The sequence below is a fragment of the Macaca mulatta genome, chromosome 11, assembly GCF_049350105.2.
Source record: "Macaca mulatta isolate MMU2019108-1 chromosome 11, T2T-MMU8v2.0, whole genome shotgun sequence".
NCBI lineage: Eukaryota > Metazoa > Chordata > Mammalia > Primates > Cercopithecidae > Macaca > Macaca mulatta.
In genome coordinates this window covers 35,861,906-35,868,241 of record NC_133416.1, presented here as the reverse complement: position 1 = coordinate 35,868,241, position 6,336 = coordinate 35,861,906, and the positions used below count along the sequence as shown (strand labels likewise).

At 34.7% G+C, this 6,336-nt stretch overlaps 1 non-coding gene across 1 annotated transcript; it reads right to left on the bottom strand.

Moving 5' to 3' along the window:
• Positions 1-5,994: 5,994 nt before the first annotated feature.
• On the bottom strand, positions 5,995-6,101 carry LOC114671132 (U6 spliceosomal RNA). Its single transcript, XR_003721027.1, has one exon. It is a non-coding gene; the product is annotated as a U6 spliceosomal RNA (small nuclear RNA).
• Between the last annotated feature and the right edge of the window lie 235 nt (positions 6,102-6,336).

Here is a 6,336-nt window from a genome sequence, read left to right as displayed (position 1 = left end):
TGTCACATTGATGCTGCCAATTATCTGTGCCTTTGTAAGTGAGGAAAACCTTTCCTTCTCCTCATATGGGGAAAGTAATAAGTCATTTAGAAAGGCCTGTTTGTAATAGTAGCCTTTAGCATCTGTGGACTGCGTTTTAGGTGAACTATGAGAGATTAATTGACCACAGAACTCTCTTTGGTTAGGACCGTAGAAACATCTGATTCAAATAGCTCTATCACCAAAAGGAAGGAAGACTAATGCAAAGGAAGATTAAGCTAACAATTAATAAACAAAAATATACAATAAAATAACTGTGGAGCACATTAAAATATTTGGTAAATAAATGCAGAATTATATCTGGATCCAGGTTTATGTAATGTTTCTAATCAAAGTGAATCATTGAATAAATCAGACTGGTTTGATTATTTGGGTTTAAAAACACAATTAAATGTCTTCCTTCTGATTTATCAAAGTATAGAACATTACCGACATGGCATTTCATTTTATATAAAATTTTGTTGTTTTCTCATGGAATACTTAATTAATTTGAATAATTTAAATTTTCTATACTGGCTTCATGAGTCAGATTTATTTTCCTTATTTTCAGAAATATTTAAGGTATAAAAATGCAAATATATGTATTTAATTGTATTAAAATGTAATTTTTTTTTTAAAAAAAAGAACTATTAGTATTTGTGAACTTCAAACATTGTTGCAAATTATTTGACCTGAACACTATTCTTACATTTCTCTACATCCTCACCAACATTTGTTATTTTCCAGGTTTTTGTTTGTTATTATTTTTCATTACTTTGTGAGTTTGAAGTGGTATCTCTTTGTGGTTTTGATTTGCATTTACCTAATGAATAGTAATGTTGAGCATCTTTTCATGCGTTTGTTGGACATTTCTATAATCATTTTGAAGAAATGTCTATTCAAACCCCTTGCCCATTTTTAATTGGTTTATTTTTATTTTTCTTATTTACTTTCATGAGTTCTTTATACATTCTGAATACAAGATCCTTATGAGACATTTAAATCTTGCAAATATTTTCCCCCATTATGTAGCTGCCTTTTCACATCCTTGATAGTAAACTTTGAAGCGCAGAAGTTTTTAATTTTAATAAAATTTAAAAAGGTATCTATTTTTTCATATGTTGCTCATACTTTAAGTGTCATATCTGAGTCTTCCTCAATCTAAGGCCATAAATATTTACATCTAAGTTTTCTGCTAAGAGTTTTATAATTTTACCTCTTACGTTTAGGTATTTGATCCATTTTTGTAAGGAATGTTGGATGTTGTCAAATGCTTTTTCTGTCTCTACTGAGATGATGTGCTTTCTGTCCTTTATTCTACTAATATAGTGTATTATATTAATTGGTTTTCATGTGTTAAATAAGCCTTGAATTCCTAAAATCAATTCCACTTGGTCATGATTTATAATCCTTTTTTTTTTCTTTTTGAGACGGAGTCTCACTCTGTCACCAGGGCTGGAGTGCAGTGGCACAATCTCGGCTCACTGCAACCTCCACCTTCCAGGTTCAAGTGATTTTCCTGCCTCAGCCTCCCGAATAGCTGGGATTACAGGTGCCCATCACTACACCCAGCTAATTTTTTGTATTTTTAGTAGAGATGGGGTATCACCATGTTGGCCAGACTGGTCCCGAACTCCTGACCTTGTGATTCACCCGCCTTGGCCTCCCAAAGTCCTGGGATTACAGGCACGAGCCACTGCGCCTGGCCTATAGTCCTTTTCATATGTTGCTAGATTTGGTGCTAATACTTTTTAAGGGTTGTTGCTAGCTATTGATAAGAGATATTTTGATCTGTAACTTTTTGCTCCCCTCTCCCATGTCTTTGTCTAGGTTTTGTAACAAGGTAATACTGGCCTCCTGGAATAAGTTGGAAAGTGTTACCTCCTTATCTTCTATTATTTGGAAGAGTTTGTAAAATATTGGTGCTAATTCCTTTTTAAATATTTGTTAGAATTTATGACTGGGATCTTTTGGTCTTGGCTTTTCTTTGTTAGAAGAGTTTTAGTTACAAATTGAATCTCCTTACTTCTTACAGGTCTACTGAAATTTTCTATTTCTTCTTGGCTCAGTTTTGGTAGTTTGTATCTTACTAAAATTTTCCATTTCATCTGGGTTATCTAATTCATTGGCCTAAAACTGTTCATATAATTCCTTTGTAATCCAGTCTTTCTTTTTTGTTTTTTAACTTTTATTTTAGGGTCAGGGGCACATGTGCAGGTTTGTTATATAGGTAAACTCATGTCACAGGGGTTTATGTACAGATTATTTCATCACCCAAGAACTAAGTCTAACACCCAATAGTTATTTTTCCTGTTTCTCTCTATCTTCCCACCCTCCAATGTTAGGTAGGCCTCAGTGTCTGTTGTTCCCCTCTATGTGTCCATGTGTTATCATCATTTAGTTCCCACTTATAAGTTACAACATGTGGTATTTCATTTTCTGCTCCTACATTAGTTTGCTAAGGATAATGGCCTAGCTCCATCCATGTTCCTGCAAAGGACATAACCTCATTCTTTCTTATGGCTGCATAGTATTCCGTGGTGTACAAGTACCATATTTCCTTTATCCAGTCTTCCATTGACAGGTGATTGGGTTCATTCCATGTCTTTGGTATTGCGAATAGTGCTGTAATGAACATATGTGTGGATGTTTACATACTAGAACAATTTAAATTCCTTTAGGTACATACCCAGTAATGGGACTGCTGGGTCAAATGGTAGATCTGTTTTCAGCTTTTTGAGGAATTGTCACACTTCTTTCCACAGTGGTTGAACTAGTTTACAATCTCACTAACAGTGTGTAAACATTCCCTTTTCTCTGTAACCTCACCAGCATCAGTTGTTTTTTGACATTTTAATAATAGCCATTCTAACTGATTAGAGATAGTATATCACTGTGATTTTTATTTGCATTTATTTAATGATCAGTGATGTTGAGCTTTTTTTTATTATGCTTTTTGGCTGCATATATGTCTTCTTTTGAAAACTGTCTGTTCATGTCCTTTGCCCACTTCTTAATAGACTTTTTTTTCTTGTAAATTTGTTTAAATTCCTTATAGATACTAGATGTTAGACCTTTGTCAGATGCATAGTTTGCAAACGTCTTCTCCCATTCTGTAGATTGTCTGTGTACTCTGTTGATAGTTTTCTTTTCTGTGCAGAAGCTCTTTAGTTTCATTAGATCCCATTTGTCAATTTCTGCTTTTGTTGCTATTGCTTTTGGGAGTCTTCATCATGAAAATTTTGCAATTTCTTATGTCCAGAATGGTATTGTGTAGGTTGTTTTCCAGGGTTTTTATAGTTTTTCATTTTACATTTAAGTCCTTAATCCATCTTAAGTTGATTTTTGTCTATGGTGCAAAGACTTTTTATCTATGGTGCAAGGACTTTTTGTCTATGGTGAAAAGACTTTTAAGTTGATTTTTGTCTATGGTGCAAAGAAGGAGCCCAGTTTCAGTCTTCTGCAATATGGCTAGCCAGTTGTCTCAGCATCATTTATTAAATAGGGATTTTTTTTTCCCCATTGCTTGTTTTTGTCAGATTCATCAAAGATCAGATGGTTGTATGTGTGCAGCCATATTTATGGGCTCTTTGTCCTGTTCCACTGGTCTATATGTCTGTTTTTGTATCAGTATCATGCTGGTTTGATTACTGTGATAGCATGATGCTTCCCGCTTTGTTCTTTTTGCTTAGGATTGCCTTGGCTACTTGGACCCTTTTGTGATTCCATTTGAAATTTTAAATAGTTCTTTCTAGTTCTGTTAACATGTCATTGGTAGTCTGATAAGAATAGCACTGAATCTATAAAATGCTTTAGGCTATATGACCATTTTAATGATATTGACTTTCCCTATTCATGAGCATGGATTTTTTTTCCATTTGTTTGTGTCATCTCTGATTTCTTTGAGCAGTGTTTTGTAATTCTCATTACAGAAATCTTTCACCTCCCTGCTTAACTGTATTCCTAGGTATTTTATTCTTTTTGTAGGAATTGTAAATGGGATTGTATTCTTAATTTGGCTCTCAACTTTGCTGCTATTGGTGTACGGAATGGTCGTGAGTTTTGTGTGTTGATTCTGCATTCTGAAACTTTGCTGAAGTTATCAGCTTAAGGAGTATTTGGGCCAAGACTATGGGGTCTCCTAGATATAGGATCATTTCATCTTCAAACAAAGGTAGTTTGGCTTTCTCTATTCTTATTTGGAGGCTCTTTGTTTCTCTTTCTAGCCTGACTGCCCTGACCAGGACTTCCAATACTATGTTGAATAGGAGTGGTGAGAGAGGGCATCCCTGTCTTGTGCCTGTTTTCAAGGGGAATGCTTCCAGCTTTTGGCCATTCAGTATGATGGTTTTCTGTTTGTCATATATTTGGTCTTATTATTTTGAGGTATGTTCCTTGAATACCTAGTTTTTTTGACAGTTTTTAACATGAAGCGATGTTGAATTTTATCAAAAGCCTTTTCTGCATCTATTGAGATAATCATGTGGTTTTTGTCTTTAGTTCTGTTTATGTGATGAATCATGTTTATTGATTTGCATATGTTAAGCCAACCTTGCATCCCAGGGATAAAGCCTACTTGATTGTGGTAGATTAGCTTTTTGATATGCTGCTAGATTTGGTTTGCTCGTATTTTATTGAAGATTTTTGTATTGATGTTCAGCAAGGATATTGGCCTGAAGCTTTCGTTTTTTTGATGTATTTCTGCAAGGTTTTGGTATCAGGGTGATGCTGGCCTCATCAAATGAGTTGAAAAGGAATCCCTCCTCATTTTTCTGGAATATTTTCCATAGGAATGGTACCAACTCTTCTTAGTACATCTGGTAAAATTCAGCCCTGATGCTGTCTGGTCATGGGCTTTTTTTGTTGTTGGTGGTGGTGGTGGGCTATTTATCACTGATTCAATTTTGGAGCATGTTACTCATCTGTTAAGGCATTCAAGTTCTTCCTTCTTCAGTCTTGGGAGGATGTATATGTCCAGGAATTTATACATTTCTTCTAGGTTTTCTAATTTCTGTGCATAGAGGTGTTTATTATAGTTTCCAATTGTTATTTTTATTTCTGTGGGGTCAGTGATAATTTCCCCTTTGTATTTCTGATTGTGTTTATTTGGATATCTACTTTATTCTTCATTAGTCTAACTAGTGGTCTATCTATCTTATTAAATCTTTTAAAGGATCATCTCCTTTGATTCATTGATCTTTTGAATAGTTTTTCACACCTCAATCTCCTTCAGTTCAGCTCTGATTTTGGTTCTATATCTTGTTCTGCTAGTTTTGGGATTGGTTTGCCTTGCATCTCTAGTTTTTTTAGTTGCGATGTTATGGTGTTAATTTGAGATCTTTCTAACTATTTGATATGGACAGTTGGTGCTATAAATTTCCCTCTTGACACTGTCTTAGCTGCATCCCAGAGATTCTGGTATGTTGTATTTTGTTCTTATTACTTTCAAAGAGCTTCTTGATTTCCACTTTAATTTCATTGTTTACCCAAATGTCATTCAGGAGCAGGTTGTCTAACTTCCATGTAATTGTATGCTTTTGAGCAATTTTCTCAGTCTTGAATTCTATTTTTATTGTACTGTGGTCCTAGAAAGTGGTTGGTGTGATTTTGGTTCTTTTGCATTTGCCAAGGATTGTTTTATATCCAATTGTGTAGTCAATTTTACAGTATGTGCCATGTGGCAATGAGGAGAATGTATATTCTGTTGTTTTGGGGTGGTGAGTTCTGTAGATGTCTATCAGGTCCGTTTAGTCCAGTGTTGAATTCAGCTCTTTAACATTTTTGTTAATTTTCTGACTTGATGGTCTGCCTGATTGAAGCAGGGTATTGAAGTCTCCCACTATTATTGTGTGGGAATCTAAGTCTCTTTGAAGATCTTTAAGAACTTGCTTTATGAATCTGGGTGCTCCTTTATTAGGCCCATATATATTTAGGATAGTGAGGTCTTCTTAGGGAATTGAACCCTTTACCATTATGTAACTATATAAAATGGTCAAGAATTTGCATGTCATCCTTGTGCATGGGCCATGCTAACCTTCTCTGTATCATTCCAGTTTTAGTATATGCACTGCCACCATTAGTTCTCTAAGGTCAATAGTTATGTACCCTCTTTCCTTCCTGATGTGAGTCTGCTTTATCTTTTTTCTTGATCAGCCTAAATAAAGTTTTGTCAATTTTGTAGATATTTTAAAGAATTGACTTTTGGGTTTTTAAATATCATCTTTGTTTTCAGTCTCTATTTCATCAATTTCCACTCTCATCTTTGTTATATCCTTCCTTCTATTCCTTCTATTTGCTTTGGCAGTTGGGGTCATCCTG